The following is a 15,865-nucleotide window of genomic DNA, read 5'->3' on the forward strand; positions in this document are numbered from 1 at the left end:
CACATTTTTACCTCACAGAAGAGAAATTTAGAGCTGTTTTGAAGGACAATTCGCTTTTATTGTTTTAGATCATACTCTTCTTTTTCATAGAATATTGATCAGAATTAAGGGATTAAGGGATTTCTGTGCTGTGAGGAAAATCGGAGGTGATGGAACAGTGTCAGCATCAAACACTCCAGTCAGGGTTCAGCAAGTTCAACACAGTCAGGGAGGTATCCTCTGCTGAATCACTGGGAGATTCTCCTCATCTGCTCGCCTCTCTGGGATTACAAGAGTTCAGGGCAAGAAGGGGTGCTTGTGGTATGTTTAACTGCTCCAAGGTCAACAACTTACAAGGATGCCTTGAGCGGTCACCCATGGGTATGTGGATTGTGCTCACCTCCAAAGTCCCACGCCATAGATTTTAACGCAAATTCAAGACTCTTGCTGCAGCGTGATACCAAGGGAGGGTTTGGTTGAGATATCAGTTGAGCCTCTGTCTGGTCTCCTGTAAACACAAATTGAAAGACTAGCAGGGGTTGTTGCTGATGTCCTAGCTGATATCTATCCCCCACTCCTCATTAAAAACAGATTATCTGGTCATTTACACTTTGCTGATTGTGGAAGTTTTCTGTGCATCTCCCCCTTTACAACTGTGACTGTATCTCACTAAAAACGTTTATTGATTGTAAATGCAAGTTTCTTGTCAGTCTCATTCAGGGAAGAAACTTGCATTTATATGGTACCATTAAAGTTGAAAGATTTCCTTCGTAGGAGCCTAATCAGGCATAAAATAGATACCAATCTCTCTGGGATGTCATGACAGGTAACTATCAGTTGTAAAAGAGACATAAAGAGGAAGAGAGAGGTAGAAGGGGGAGAAATTGCCTGGAACATTTAGGGTTCTTGTTGTGGCTGAAGATGGTAAGGCACCAAATATTATACAAAATAGCAGAAATCTCAGTGACTAAATAGTTAACACTTTCACCTATGGGCCAGAAGGCTACTAATTCAAATCTCACTCCAGAGACTCAGCTGATGCTGCAATGCACAAAAGCAATAAGGGCATTTTTGGAAGAGACAGAACACAGAACAGTACAGCACAGGTTCACGCCCTTCAGCCCACAGTGTTGTGCCAAACCAGCGAAAACATAAATTAAAAAACCCAAAAGTGAACCTCTCCTCCCTACACAATGGCCACATTCCTCCATCAAGACCACATTAGGCCTCCCATGTGATGTAGAATGTGCTGGAATGTTAACTAGTCCCTGGATGGCTGCTTCCATTCAGTTTTAGCAAATACTACGATAAAGCACAAGAGGAATAAAATGAATTGGGCACCCATTGTAAACTCAAACTTTCCATTCAACAAAACCAGTGATTCTGACAGGTTGGTTGATCCAGCAAAAACCTTCTTGATGAAATGAAACAGAAGTATCTAGCCGGAGGTCAATGTGAAAAATCAAATAATCAGACCACCCTGACAACAGCTCCTATCCCTGCACATGATGTGTGTCTACAGCAAGGATTCAGCGATGTAGGTGCACAGTCACTGTCCGTGGGAGCCCCCATTGTTGAATCAAAAAGCCATGAAGTCCCAGATCAAATACAAGCAAAGAAAGTCCTTCTGATAATATCTACCATCTTTCTGTTTTTCAATGCAAACTCCATTTAGAAAAAAAGCAAAGGATACAGAATTTATTTTGGAGAACTTGAATGTTCTTCACCAACAACAGCTTGGTAGCTATAATGTTTAGAACTATCATGTCTTTTAGAGCAATGACTTCCCTTAGCACTATGTATGGACTGATAACCTACCTTTGCGTATTGATTTGTTGTCTATGCATGCGCATTGAGCTGCTCTCTCGCTGCAATGTGAATACACCAATTAAATCTATCTCCTGCATACGTGCTTTATTTAATTGATATGTAGTTGCAAAGACACAACAAGTACGAACCTGAATGTCAGAGAATATCACCAACTGCCCCAACAGTTACAGGATGATAACAGGCGAGACAGCGAAAGGAAAGAGATGGACAGAATGGAGTAGACAGTCATGGATGCTAACAAAGGGACAGGTGAGTGACTGCATAGTACACAGTGAAAGACTCACAACTAGCAAGGTTAAAGTGTAAACAACATGGCAATGGCTTTAGCCAGAAAAGTTGACAGATTTGATAGCACTAATGAAGACTGGGAGTTGTATATTAAGAGGGTTGAACTGTATTGTAAATCGAATAACATGGATGAGGAAAAGTAAGTCTCCATATTTCTTAGCGAATGGGTGCTAAAACCTACAAGCTTTTAAACAAGCTAGCAACTCCTGAAATGCCAGCAAGCAAAATGTTCGATGAAATTGTCACAGTTTTACAAAACCTCTTGAGCCCCAAACCACTGGTAGTAACTGAGATATTCAGATTTCACAAAAGGAACCAGTCAAAGGATGAAAGTATTTCTGAATACATTGCAGAACTGTGCAAACTTTCCCAATACTGTGACTCTAGAGATGGACTTTCTGATGCACTTAGGGACAGGCATGCATAGTCAAAGCACTCAAAGAGGCTACTATCAGAAAGAGACCTAACCTTACAATGGGCATTGACATATCGTGAGAGATTAGGGCCCCTGCCCCTTCCCTCTTCAGTCCTGACGAAGGGCTCCTGCCCAAAACATTGACTGATTGTTTGCACGGATGTTGCCCAACCTGCTGAGTTCCTCCAGCATGTTGTGATTGTAGCAAAAGATGCAGAACTTCAGAAAAGTTTAGAATGTGAAATGCACAAAATGTCCCTGAATGGTTAAAAAAGTCAAAAATATTATTGACGTGACAAATCCTCCCATGAGGCGAATGACTGTTGGTTCAAAGAAAAAGTCTGCACATGAGAGAGTGTGCAAGACACAGAAAGCACGACCAAAGAGAAAAACCACACTGAGTGAAAAGTTTCAAGCACAAAACTAAGCAAATGTATAAAGTGACCAAATGTTAAACAGAACCAGACAACACAGAGTCTGACGAAGGTGAGCTGTCATGCCTAGAACTGCAAGGCATTAATGAAGCAGATCACAAAATCACATGGATCACAATAGATGTGTCTGGTGTAAACTGAAAATGGAGTTAGATATAGGGTCAGCTTTGTCTATAATTTCAGAGGCTGACCACAGCAGACTGTTTTCTAAGCTGCCATTAGAAATACTAAGTGATACTAAAGACCTACACAGGTGACAAAGTGTTTCCCAAAGGCAAATTGAAAGTGAATGTGATGTATGAAGGCCAAATACAACAGCTGGAGCTTTATGTGTTGAAAGTAGAGGACCAGCACTTTTCAGACGTGAATGATTGAGGAAAATCCAACCAGACTGGCACACCATCAAAGTTCACAATATGTCATCAGCAGCCCAAATGACAGCACCAACCAGAGACTGTCACAGCTGCTTAATGCTAATGAGAAGGGGATTGGTAAACTCAAATGGATGAGGCCAGAATTGAATTGAATTGAATGAAGCAGCAACACCAAGATTCCAAGAAGTGCATTCAGTGCCCTACACACTATGTCCTAAAGTGGATGCTGAACTTCAGCTTGGAGGCATCTGGAATCCTCTCCAAGGTTGAGTGAAGCGATTGGGCCACACCCATTGTCCCAGTGATTAAGAAAGGGAAGACCAGATCCATTTGCACATGTGGAGCTTTCAAAGTAAGCATCAACCCAGTGCTGCATTCTGTGCAATATCCCCTGTCACAAATAGAAGACATTTTTGCATCTTTGGCAAGTGAGTAGAGGTTTTCAAAGATTGACTTGTCACAAGCCTGTCTGCAAATGGAGACTGAGGAGCCAAGCAGGAAGTTCCAACACAGTCAACACTCACAAGGTACCGTTCCACCAGAATCATCTCGCCTTTGGCATTGCATCTGCTCCAGCAATTTGGCAAAGAGCAATAGACCAAATGCTCCAAGATACCCCAGGAACACAATGTTACCTTGATGACATCATCGTGACTGGCAAAATTAATGAAGAACACCTCCACAACCTTGGTAAAGTGCTTACCAGGCTGAGTGAGTATGGTCTGAGTGCTTCTTTCCAACTGTGATAAGACTGCTGAACGGATCCTGACCCGGATCTGGGCCATACCCTCCAAATATCCGGACCTGCCTCTTGGTTTTTTTGTTGCACTACCTTACTTTCCATTTTTCTATTTTCTATTTATGATTTATAATTTAAGTTTTTAATATTTACTAATTTTTACTATTTTTAATATTTAATATTTGTAATCCAGGGAGTGGGAAGTGCAGAATCAAATATCGCTGTGATGATTGTATGTTCTAGTATCAATTGTTTGGCGACAATAAAGTATAAAGTATAAGAGAGAGAAATGTGATTTTTTTCAAGAATGAAATCTCATATTGTGGACATGTCATTGACAAGCATGGCTTACACAAGTCACAAGAGAAGATTAAAACAGTGCAACACACATCAAAGTGGCTGGTGAACGCAGCAGGCCAGGCAGCATCTCTAGGAAGAGGTACAGTCGACGTTTCGGGCCGAGACCCTTCGTCAGGACTAACTGAAAGAAGAGCTAGTAAGAGATTTGAAAGTGGGAGGGAGAGGGGAGATATAAAATGATAGGAGAAGACCGGAGGGGGAGGGATGGAGCCAGGAGATGGACAGGTGATTGGCAATCACCTTTGCAGTGCTACAGGCACCAAAACTGGAAAACGTGTCACAACTCAGGCTTTGTAAACTACTACCAGCAGCTTCTCACAAACATTGCTACAGTACTGCTGAACACACTGTTGCAGACAGGAGCAAAGTGGGAATGGTCAGAAAGATGTGAAAGAACATTCAAGGAAACAAAGAGACTAATAACATCCAATGAACTGCTCACCCATCATGACCCATCGCTGCCTATCAGACTGGTGTGCGATGTATCCCCTTATGGCATTGCAGGGATTTTGTCATACACTCTGAAAGATGGATCTGAACGTCCGATTGTGTTTGCTTCAAGATCACTGACAAACGCATAATGTAACTACGCACAGATCGGCTGAGAGGCCCTTACTCTAGTATGGGGAATAAAGATATTCCACCACTATCTCTATGGAAAAAAGTTTATGCTAGTGACAGATCTCCAGCCCCTTGTGTCTATTTTCAATCCCAGGAAGGGAATTCCAGTGATGTCTGCTACCCAGTTACAACGTTGGGCAATGCTCCCAGGAGCCCACTCTTATGACAGAGGGTTCAAGGGCACCAAACAACACAGCAACACAGACGGTTTGTCACGCCTTCCACTATTGGGAACTGAAGGAGAAAAGTCTTCATACTGTGACCAGCAGAGGTGTTCCACGCAGCACTGGTGGGCTAGTTGCCGGTGACAAATTCTTAAATACAAAGGGAAACAAAGGGTGACCCGACATTATCGAAAGTCTATGAAATCACCATGCAAGGATGGCCAGCTCATGGTAACCCTACATTTCCAGAGTTCTCAGTGAGACGAGACCATATGTCATAGAACACTGATGTGTGGATCTCGTGTTGTGGTTCCCTCTAAACTGTGCACCAGAGTGTTAGAGAATCTATATGAAGGACACCTGGGTTTGGTCAAGATGAACAGTCTCACCCAGAGCTACGTGTAGTGGCCGGGAATAGATAGACGGATTGAAGACTTGACCAAACACTATTTGGGATGCCAAAAAGTTTAAAATGCACCCCCACAAATACCGTTACACCCATGGGAGTGGCTGTCTTCACCGTGGTAAAGAGTGTATATTGACTTTTCTGGGCCATTCATGGATTTCCATATTTCTAATTGCTGTGGTGCTCATTCGAACTGGCCAGAGGTCATACCAATGAAGTCATCCACCACAGAAAAGACTGTCCCTGAGGACCATCTTCACCAGAAACGGCTCACCAGAACAAATTGTGAGTGACAACTGACCAGAATACACATCAGAAGAGTTCAGACTATCCATGAAGAAGAATGGCACCAAACATTTCAAGTCAACTCCTCACCACCCAGCATCGAATGGGTTAGCTGAAAAGTTTATCCAAACAGTCAAGTCATCCATTAAAGCTACGGACAAGGAGAACATTTCTCTACAGGCACAAGGTGGACGTTTCCTTTCTGTGTACAGTATTGGAACCCTGTTTTATGCGACGAAAAATCAAACATCTGCAATGCTGTTCATGAACAGGAGTCTGAGATCTCGCATAGACGATCAAACCAGATCTACGGAGGGAAGTGCAGAATAAACAGTTCAGCCAGTTGCCAAGTGAATCAGCAAGGAGCTTCAGGATTGGACAGGAAGTCCTAGTGCATGATTACCGAGAAGCCAGGTGGACACCCCATAGGATAGCTACAAGAACTGGACCACTTAGGTACAGAGCAGATGTTGGAGATCAGACATGGAGATGTCATGTGGACCAGATACTGGATGCTCAGCCAAAGAACATTCCTGAGTCGACTGCATCCAACAAGGCAGACACATTACAGTCATTGGACTTAACTCTCAGTGATGATCATGTTACTAACAGTAACGTGACACCGGCAACTGAGAACATTGTCTTAGACAAGACACCTACCAAACCTGATGTCACTCCACAGGCCAAAGGCACTATTCTGAAAGAAACAGAGCACCACCCAAAAGACTGAATCTTTAATACAGTGAAGTTAGTTGTGGACTGTTATCTTATAAGCGTGCTTATTTGAATATGGTTTGTGAAAGGGGAATTGAATATTTTGTACATAGACAATTTTATGCTACATTAATCTAAAGGGGGAAGTGTAATGTATGGATCTATTTCTTTTAGAGCAATGACTATGTATGGACTGATAACCTAGCTATGTGTATTGATCTGTCGTCTACGCACATGATCTTCTCTCTCTCTCTCTCTCTCGCTGCAGTGTGAATACACCAGTTAAAGCCATCTCCCGCATGTGTACTTTTATTTAATTGATATGTAGTTGCACAGGCACAACAGTAACATCTCTGATTAAGCTGGTCAGGTCATGAAGGATACAAGTGCCAGGGAAAATATGTAGCAAATTATGAGAGAACCAACAGGGGAGTAATTGTTTGATCTTGTTCTGACAATCCATCTTTTGCAAATGCATCAGCCTTTGTCTATATGGAAGGACTGACCATTGCATAATTGTTGTTTTGCAGAGGTCCAGTTTTACATGGAAAATACTTGCCGTTTGTGGCAAAACCAATTGGACAGATTCAATACTTTATATTCAGGGTTATTATCATCAACTTACAAGTCATGAAATATGTTGTTTTGCAGCAGAAATGCACAGCCAAGATACAATGTAAAATTACTAAATTACAAAATAAACAAATAGTGCAAAAATGAATAATGAATTTATTTTCACAGACTGCTCAGAAATCTAATGCTGAAGGGGAAGAAATATTCTTCAGTGCTTAACATGTGGGTCTTCAGGCTCCTGTACCTCCCTCCTGATGGTAGGAATACGAAGAGGTGAGACTACTTAGTGATGGATGCAGACCTCTTCAGGTACTGCCTTTTGATGATGTCCTCCATGCAGGTGAGAGTTGTGTCCATGATGAAGCTGTCCGAATCTACAACCCTCTGTAGCCCCTTGTGACCCTGTACATTGGATATTCCTCACTAGGCTCTGATTCAACCAATCAGAATGCTCCATACATCTATACAAAATTTCAAGAGTGTTTGTAACATACTAAATAACCTGAAACTCAAAGTGTTGGTGTGCCTTCTTCATGATTGTATCAAAGTGTTGGGACCAGGATTGATCCTTCAAGATGCTGACACCCAGGAATTTGAAGATCCTCACACTTGCCACCTCTCACCCTTCAATGAGGACTGGTGCGTGTGTTCTCCTGACTTCTCCTTCTGGAAATCCACAATCAAATCTTTCATCTTCCTGACATTGAGTGTGAGATCATTGTGCAACACCACTCAACTAGTCAATGAAAAACCTTTTGAACTGTAATACAGAATCACAAGTGTGCTACACATCAGAAATATGCAAAAAATAGACCTGAACAGTCCCATAACAAACAGCTTAGATCGAAACTCTCAATTCTGCCAGTGTTGAATTCACCGGGCTGATTCCTGGGAATAATAGGACTGTCCTATCAAAAGAGGCTGTACAACTTGAGTTTCTATTCCTTAGAATTTAGATGAATGAGGCGTTACCTTATTCAAACATAAAAATTCCTAAGGGGGCTTGAAGAAGATAGACATCGAGATGTTTTCCTCAGTGGGAAAATTATGAACAAAAGGGCACAGCTACAATTATTTACTTAACAATGAGGTGTGTAGAAATTTTCTCTCAGAGGGTAACGAATGCCTCCAAAGACAGTGGCGGTCAAATCATTAGATATATTTAAAGGTGAAGATGTGCTGGCCAGTGGTGTAATGGTACCTGCACCGAACCTTGAGGTCAGTGGTCCTGAGTTTGGATCTGGCCGGCTCCTTGCACGCTTTCCATCCATGCTGGGTTGAGCGTCGAGCGTTGAGCTGGCAATCTGACCTCGTCAGAAGCAAACAAATGCTAAAGAAACAGCAAGGTTACTGCCTGATGTGCCACAAGGCGTGGAAGGGAACAAAAGAAAAATACTAAGGTGAAGATAAATAAATATTTGAAAGATTAGGGAATTGAGGGTTCTGGGGTACTGCACAGAAGAGGAAATAGGCCAGCATAGATCAGCTATGATCATGTTGAATGGAGCCGGGGAGTGGGAGGTTTGAGGGGCCTGTTGACCCACTCCTGCTCCTATTGTGAATAGAATCATTCAAACAACCATTACAGGGAGGAAGCACTTTAAATATTCTCAACTCAAAGCTGGAAACACATTCATAAGTGCAAACAAATAGATAATATATCCACTTTCTGGCAAAAGAACCAAGTGTGTGATCTATCTTCCTAGGAGTCTCACCATTATGGAAACCAGTCTTCAGCCAACTTGATTCAAAAACATCTCAAGCAACATCTGAAGGTACCAGCATAGAGCAAAAGCCCACCACATCCCAGCTGCAGTCTTCTTCAGAACAGCCCCCATCCCAAGTTTAGCCGTTCCAGTACAGCTACAATAACGACACTAACCCAATACTGCAGAAAGTTACCCAGAAATGTAGGCAACTAATTACCATTCCAGCAATCCACTATATTCAACACATTTACAAATAAACGTTATTGGGAGTGCTCTGATGCAGCAATTACTTCTTCATAGAAGCTCAGTTTGAGATCTGCCATGACTAGTTAGCTCCACTTCAGTTGAATGAACAGAGGTCAGAGTGACCACTCTTGCTCTCAAATTAACATTTGATAAAGTGTGACCTGAAAATGCCCGGGTGAAAATGAAAATTGGTGGGAGCTTATCTGGCAAAAGATGGCTGTGGTTTTTGGAAATTAAGGAAATGAATCACTTCAGTCTCAGAATATCAGCACTGGAATTCTTTCATGAATCATCGTCAGGCCAGCCATTTTTATCTACTTCATTGATGACACTAGGACATGGGGGTGAAGGAGATGACCATCTTCAAAGAGATTTACATCATTGTGAAATTCGTTCCCACCAGCGCTCCCTCCAACTCTGCCAATCCTGAGAGTCAGCTTTGACCAGAAACCTAACCAGCTATGCTCATGAAGACCATGACTACAAGAGCAGGTCAAAGGATTAGAATTATGAGGTAAGTTACCCCCTTATCATTTAAAGTTCCACAATCTTCAATCCTGTGCACCTTCTTTGAACCCTCTCCAGTTTCAGCACATCCTTTCTAAGGAAGGGGACCAAAATCTTCTCACGATACTCCAAGTGAGGCCTCATCAGTATTTTATAAAGTCTCAATATTACATCCTTGCTTTCATATTTGAGTCCTCTTGAAATGAATGCTAACATTGCATTTGCCTTCCTTACCACAGACTCAACCTGTAAGTTAACTTTTAGGGAATCCTGCACAAGGACTCCCAAGTCCCTTTGTGCCTCAGTTTTTTATATTTTCTCTCCATTTAGAAAACAGTCAACCCTTTCATTTCTTCGAGCATGACCATACACTTCCTGACATTGTATTCCATCACCCACTTCTTTGCCATTCTCCTAATTTAAGTCGAGCCTCTCTACTTCCTCAAAACTACCTGCCCCAGCACCTATCACTGTATTGTCTACACACTTTACAACAAAGTCATTAATTCTGTCATCCAGATCATTGACATGCAACATAAAAAGAATCGGTCCCTACTGACCCCTGTGGAACACCACTAGCCACCAGCAGCCAACCGGAAAAGGCTCCCTTTATTCCCACTCTTAATCTCCTGACAATCAATCCATGCAAGCGCTTTTCCTGTAAGACCATTGGCTCTTATTTTGCTAAACAGCCCAATGAGCAGCACCTTTCAGTTTCCCAAGCACCTTCTCTCTAGTAATGGCAGCTGCACTCATTTCCACAGTGAAGACTGATGCAAAATACTTATTCAGTTTGTCTGCCATTTTCTTGCCCCCCCATTACTACCTCCCCAGCATCATTAATATCGCTGCTAGCTTACTTTCATATTCCATCTTTACCTTCTTAATGACTTTTTTAGGTGCCTTCTGTTGGTTTTTAAAAGCTTCCCAAACCTCTAACTTCCCATTAATTTTACTCTATTATATGCCGCCTCTTTGGCTTTTGTGTTGGCTTTGACTTCTTATTAGGAAACATCCTCTCCACATCTACTTTATCTAGGTCTTTCAACATTCAATAGGTTTCAATGAGATCTCCACCCCATTCTTCTAAACTCCAACGAATAAAGGCCCAGAGCTATCAATTGCTCCTTATACAATAACCCTTTCATTCCCAGTATAATTCTCGTGAGCCTCCCCTGAACTCTCTCCAATGTCAGCACATCCTTTCTTAAATAGGGGCCCAACACTACTCACAGTACTCCAAGTGAGACCTCACCAGTGCTTTATAAAGCTTCAGCATTGCATCCTTGTCTTTATATTCTAGTCCTCTTGAAATGAATGCAAACATTGCATTTGCCTTCATCACTACCGACTCAACCTGCAAGTTAACCTTTAGGGAATCCTGCACAAGAATACCCAAGTCCCTCTGCATCTTGGATTTTTCAATTTTCTTCCCATTTAGAAAATAGTCTACATTTTATTCCTTCCAGCAAAGTGCATGACCATACACTTCCTGACATTGTAATCCATCTGCCATTTTTTTGCCAGTTCTCTAAATCTGTCTGAGTGCTTCTGCAGCCTCCCTGCTTCCTCAACACTACCTGCCCCTCCATCTATCTTCATATCATCCCCAAACTTGGCCATCCAAATCACTGACATACAACGCAAAAAAAGTAATGCTCCCAACTGACCCCTGTGGAACACAACTAGTCTCTGGCAGCCAACTAGAAAAGGCTTCCTTTATCCCACTCTTAGCCTCCTGCCAATCAGCCAATGCTCTATCCATGTTAGTGTCTTTCCTGTAAGACCATGGACTCCTATTTTGCTAAGTAGCCCAATGAGTGGCACCTTTCAGTTTCCTAAACACCTTCTCCTTAGTAGTGGCAACTGCACTCACTTCTGCCCCGACACTCTCAAACTTCCAGTACACTGCTAGTGTCTTCCACAGTGAAGACTGATGCAAAATTCATCCGCCATCTCCTTGTCCCACATTACTCTCTTTCCAGCGTAATTTTCCAGCACTCAAATATCTAGTCTCGCCTCTCTTTTACTCTTTATATGTCTGAAAAAAAAAATGTTTGGTGTCCTCTTTGATATTATTGGCTAGCTTTTCCCTTCCCTATGGTTCTTTTTAATTACCTTCTGTTGGTTTTTAAAAAGCTTCCCAATCCTCTAACTTCCCACTAATTTTTGGTCTATTATATGCCTTCTCTTTCACTTTTATGTTGGCTTTGCCTCCCCTTGTCAGTCATGGTTGCATCATCCTGCTTTTAAAATTCTACTTCTTCTTTGGATTGCATATATACTGCACCTTCCGAATTGCTTCCAGAAACTCCAGCCACTGATGCTCTGTCGTCATCACTACTAGTGTCCCTTTACAATGGCCAGCTCCTCTCTCAGGTCTCTGTAATTCCCTTTAATCTACTGTAATACTGATACATCCGACTTTAGCTTCTCCTTCTCATATTGCAGGGTGAATATGATCGAGGCGAGACAAATTACAGGGCAGGTACTCATGGTGACAGGAAATATATGGATAGAAGCCCTTCTGAAGATCAATTATCATCAAATGCAGTTACTTACAAATGTAACATAGTTGTGAAGTTACAGTTTCTTTCAGGAGCACCCCTTGAAGTGCTCTTGTTATAGAGTCACCTGAAAGCACAAGGCAAAATGAAGTAGCCCATTTGAGTACAACATGAGTCTTCGTCCCACACAACCCCTCATTTTGACACTACTCTGACCATTTGGACCAGAGATCAGCATCAAACCTGGGCCATTGAAACTGAAGAGCTTCTCAAATGCTCTCTTCCAAGATGGTGATTGGAGATATTTTTAATATCTCACTCATTTCTATTTACAGTCCCATTGGAAGATTATTAAAGCTGGTTATTCAGGGAACCCACGATATTCCATACCCTTTTCCCTTGGATGTTCTGAAGTACAGGATTTCAAGCTTCCAATGACGTGAAGTACTGCTTCCTGACCTTGGCCTTTGCTGGAAGCAAATTATTTTCACTTCCTCAGAGCCAAGCTGTTGTGCAAGGCACAAGTTTGAAGTCTTGCAGGTCAGTGGCCAGTATCTGGGCTGTAGTTATGGTGCTTTTACTGCTATAGGCACTCAAGTTGTCCTGGCAAATCAAATAGAGCTTTCTGGGTTGCCAGGGCCATCACTTTGCAGCGACATGTCGACAAACAGTATGTATACCTCACTCCGGTGACTACTGGAAGGGACTGCACTACAACAGTAAAGAGAAAGCAGAGGTGGAATGAAAAACAACAGAGGGAATGGGGGGCAAAGTGGGAGGGGAAGAGGAGGGTGGAGTGAGAGAAAAATGGAAGCGATGGGGTGAATGCACAAAGAAGTTGGAGAGGTGATGGAAAGGAGCAAGCTGAGAGAAGCCAGTGTTTTGAAAAAGAGAGGGGGAGACCAAGAGAAGATGGAGGAGTTAGGGGAGTGGGATATAGAATGGGAGATGTGAAAGGGTGTGTGTCTGGACAGAATACATTTGTGCGTGGGGAGAGAATCACATTATGTTCAATCTGAGCAGCAGAGGTAGTCACCAATTTGTCTTGGATCTTCATTCCCCAAGACCTCTCACTTTCAAGCCCATGTAATTAATAGCTGGTATGGAAAACCTGTCAAAAGAAATGACAGACACGTCCCTCTATGTGAAAAAAAATCATTCTCAACTCCACCAGCATACTCACTCTGTACCCTCTTTTCCTCATTGTTAAACAGAAAATGCATGCATATCCCTTAACTCAATTAACACACAAAGCACAGCTGCAGTCAGACCAATGCAGATAACGTCAAAATTGGCATAAGCTCTTTACCCAAAACAGATGAAACATCCCATTGAGCTCAGGAGGCCAGTTACAAAAGCACCAGAATGAATGAAACCCAAAATATTCTCTGCAAGCTGAAAGATCTCTCTTCCATTCTTGTTTATTGGGCCGAAAGAATGAAATTGAACCAAAATGATCATTACCTTCTCAAGTAAGATGCTGCATATTATTGGATCAATATGCCAAAGGCCTGATGCAAGAAAGGAAGGTGCAAGAGTGACATCTGTGCAGGCAAAGGAGTGGCTGCTATTTCTGGTCGGGACGGCATCAGGACGAAGCATGTGAAGTGAATATTCCCAGTCCAGAGGCAAGGGGAAAGCTGAGAATCCAGTCACATTAAGTGTGTTTTAAATCCAGACTAGATTCAGAGATCAAGATATCTTCTACAAAATCATACCAGTTACAGTGAGGGGAAAGAAGTAACGAGAACACAATGGAGAGACAGAAAGACAAAAATTATTGAGAAGGGGGAGGTGGGGCAGAGAAGAGGAAGGGGAGGGACAAAGAAAACAGATGAGAAGAGGAGAGAGAGGGGGAGGAGGGAGAGAGGAAGGGGGTAGGGAGAGAGGGGTGGGGGTGGTAGAGAAGGAGAGTGACGGGGTGGTCAGAGTGCAGTATGACGGGAGGGCTAACAGAGAGAGCAGGGCCGGTGGTGGTGGGGGGAGAGAGAGAGAGCGGGACCAGGGGGTGGGGACAGAGAGAGCAAGAGCGGGAGGGAATAGAGAGTGGGGTGGGGGGGGAGGGAGGGAGGGGGGAAAGAGAGAGAGAGAGAGAGCGCAAGCACGCGTGCGGGGCTGGGGGGGACAGAGAGAGCAGGGCCGGGCGGGGGGGGGGGGCGAGAGAGAGAGCAGGTCTGGGGTTGGGGGAGACAGAGAGATCGGGGCCGGGGGGGAAATGTGTGACAAATAGAGGAGAGGAGCATTGTGAGGGGGGAGTGGGTGGGAAGAGAAGGGAGGTGCGTGCAGCAGGGGGGTTGGTAGTGGGGAAAGATCTTGCCTGGCAAATTACTATGCTGCCCATTACTTTCCTAATGATTTCCAATTGATCTGTCAGTGGATGTTTTTGTACTTGCATTTCCAGGAGCCCTGAACAAGATACCGCACACAAAGCATCTGATCAACATAAGAGCCCGTGCGGGTCACAAGGAAGGTACTAGCACAGGCAGGAGATTGGCTGACTGGAAAAATGCTAAGTGAGAATAAAGGTGATTATTGGTGTTCGGAAGAATTTTCATGTGAAATGTTAATGATGCCAGTGATGGAACTGACGGCTTTGTGACCATGTTTGCAGATGATACAAAGATAGGTCGAGGAGCAGGTCATGTTGAAGTAGCAGGAGTTTGCAGAAACACTTGGGGTAGATTTGGGGAATGGGTAAAGAAGCGACAGATGGAAAATGGTTTTGGAAACACATGGTCATGCATTTTTGCTGGAAGGAACAAAGGAATAGACTAGTTTCTAAATGGTGGGAAAATTCAGCAATCGGAGGGGCAAAGAGATTTGGAAGCACAGGATTCCCTGAAGGCTGAGTCCGTAGTGAGGAAGCCAAATGCAATGTTAGCATTCATTTCTGGAGGACTAGAATATAAAAGCAAGGATGTAATGCTGAGGCTTTGGTCAGACCACAATTGGAGTATTGTGAGAAGGTCTGGGCCCCATATCTAAGGAAGGGGGTGCTGCATTGAAGTTCCAGAGGTGTTTATGAGATATTGAGTGGATATGGAAGAGGATGCTTCCAACGATGGGAGAGTCTAGGATCTAAATGTTTTATTGGAGGGCCAGGCAGAGAGGAGCAGTGTAGGGAGGACGAGAAGGGTGTGCCTCACATGCACAGTGGCTAGTCGGTCAGGCTGCTGAGGAGGTCAGAAGTGGAAGACACATAGGCAGCTCACTGATGACCACTTCGCACTGGCCAGTAACTGGCTCAGGGGAGAGGGTGGATTGCAGTTTGGTCTCATCTATGGCTCAAAGTGTAGTAATAGAAGAGGAGTGGACTAGCCAGCCTGCAGTAGTTTGCCATATCCTGTCCCCTGTGCTTCCAATGGGTACACGTACTGCAATCCTGACCGGCCAAATTTACATCATTTTATAGGTTTAATTCAGACTTCCAGCATCGGCTCCCTTTTTCTCCCCGATTACGTCCCTCAGAGCAGCTCCTCGGGTGGTCGGGTGAGCTGGGGAAGGGAATCCTGTCCTTTGTTCTAAGAAGGGATTAAAATGAGGCTCATATCTCAGATGGTGAACAGCTCTTGAGGGACTATGGGATAATGGAATTTGTCCTGTACGGACACTGGGTGACCATCAAGTTTCACTCTGATCCTATTGTTAAACAGCACTCAAATAATCTTAATACAGTTTAAGTGTTAAAATTATTCTCAATCTAACAGTGTCTAA

The 15,865-nt window shown here is 43.3% G+C and overlaps 1 protein-coding gene across 4 annotated transcripts in view; it reads right to left on the bottom strand.

Moving 5' to 3' along the window:
- The window catches only part of rai1 (retinoic acid induced 1), an 88,952-nt gene that overhangs the window by 29,251 nt on the left and 43,836 nt on the right, over positions 1–15,865 (bottom strand). For all 4 annotated transcript variants that reach the window (XM_072268378.1, XM_072268376.1, XM_072268379.1 and 1 more), the window contains one exon: positions 380–487. The gene's annotated coding sequence lies outside the window, so the exon portion shown is untranslated. The remainder of the gene's footprint in view (positions 1–379; positions 488–15,865) is intronic.

Source organism: Mobula birostris, chromosome 9 (assembly GCF_030028105.1).
Source record: "Mobula birostris isolate sMobBir1 chromosome 9, sMobBir1.hap1, whole genome shotgun sequence".
NCBI lineage: Eukaryota > Metazoa > Chordata > Chondrichthyes > Myliobatiformes > Myliobatidae > Mobula > Mobula birostris.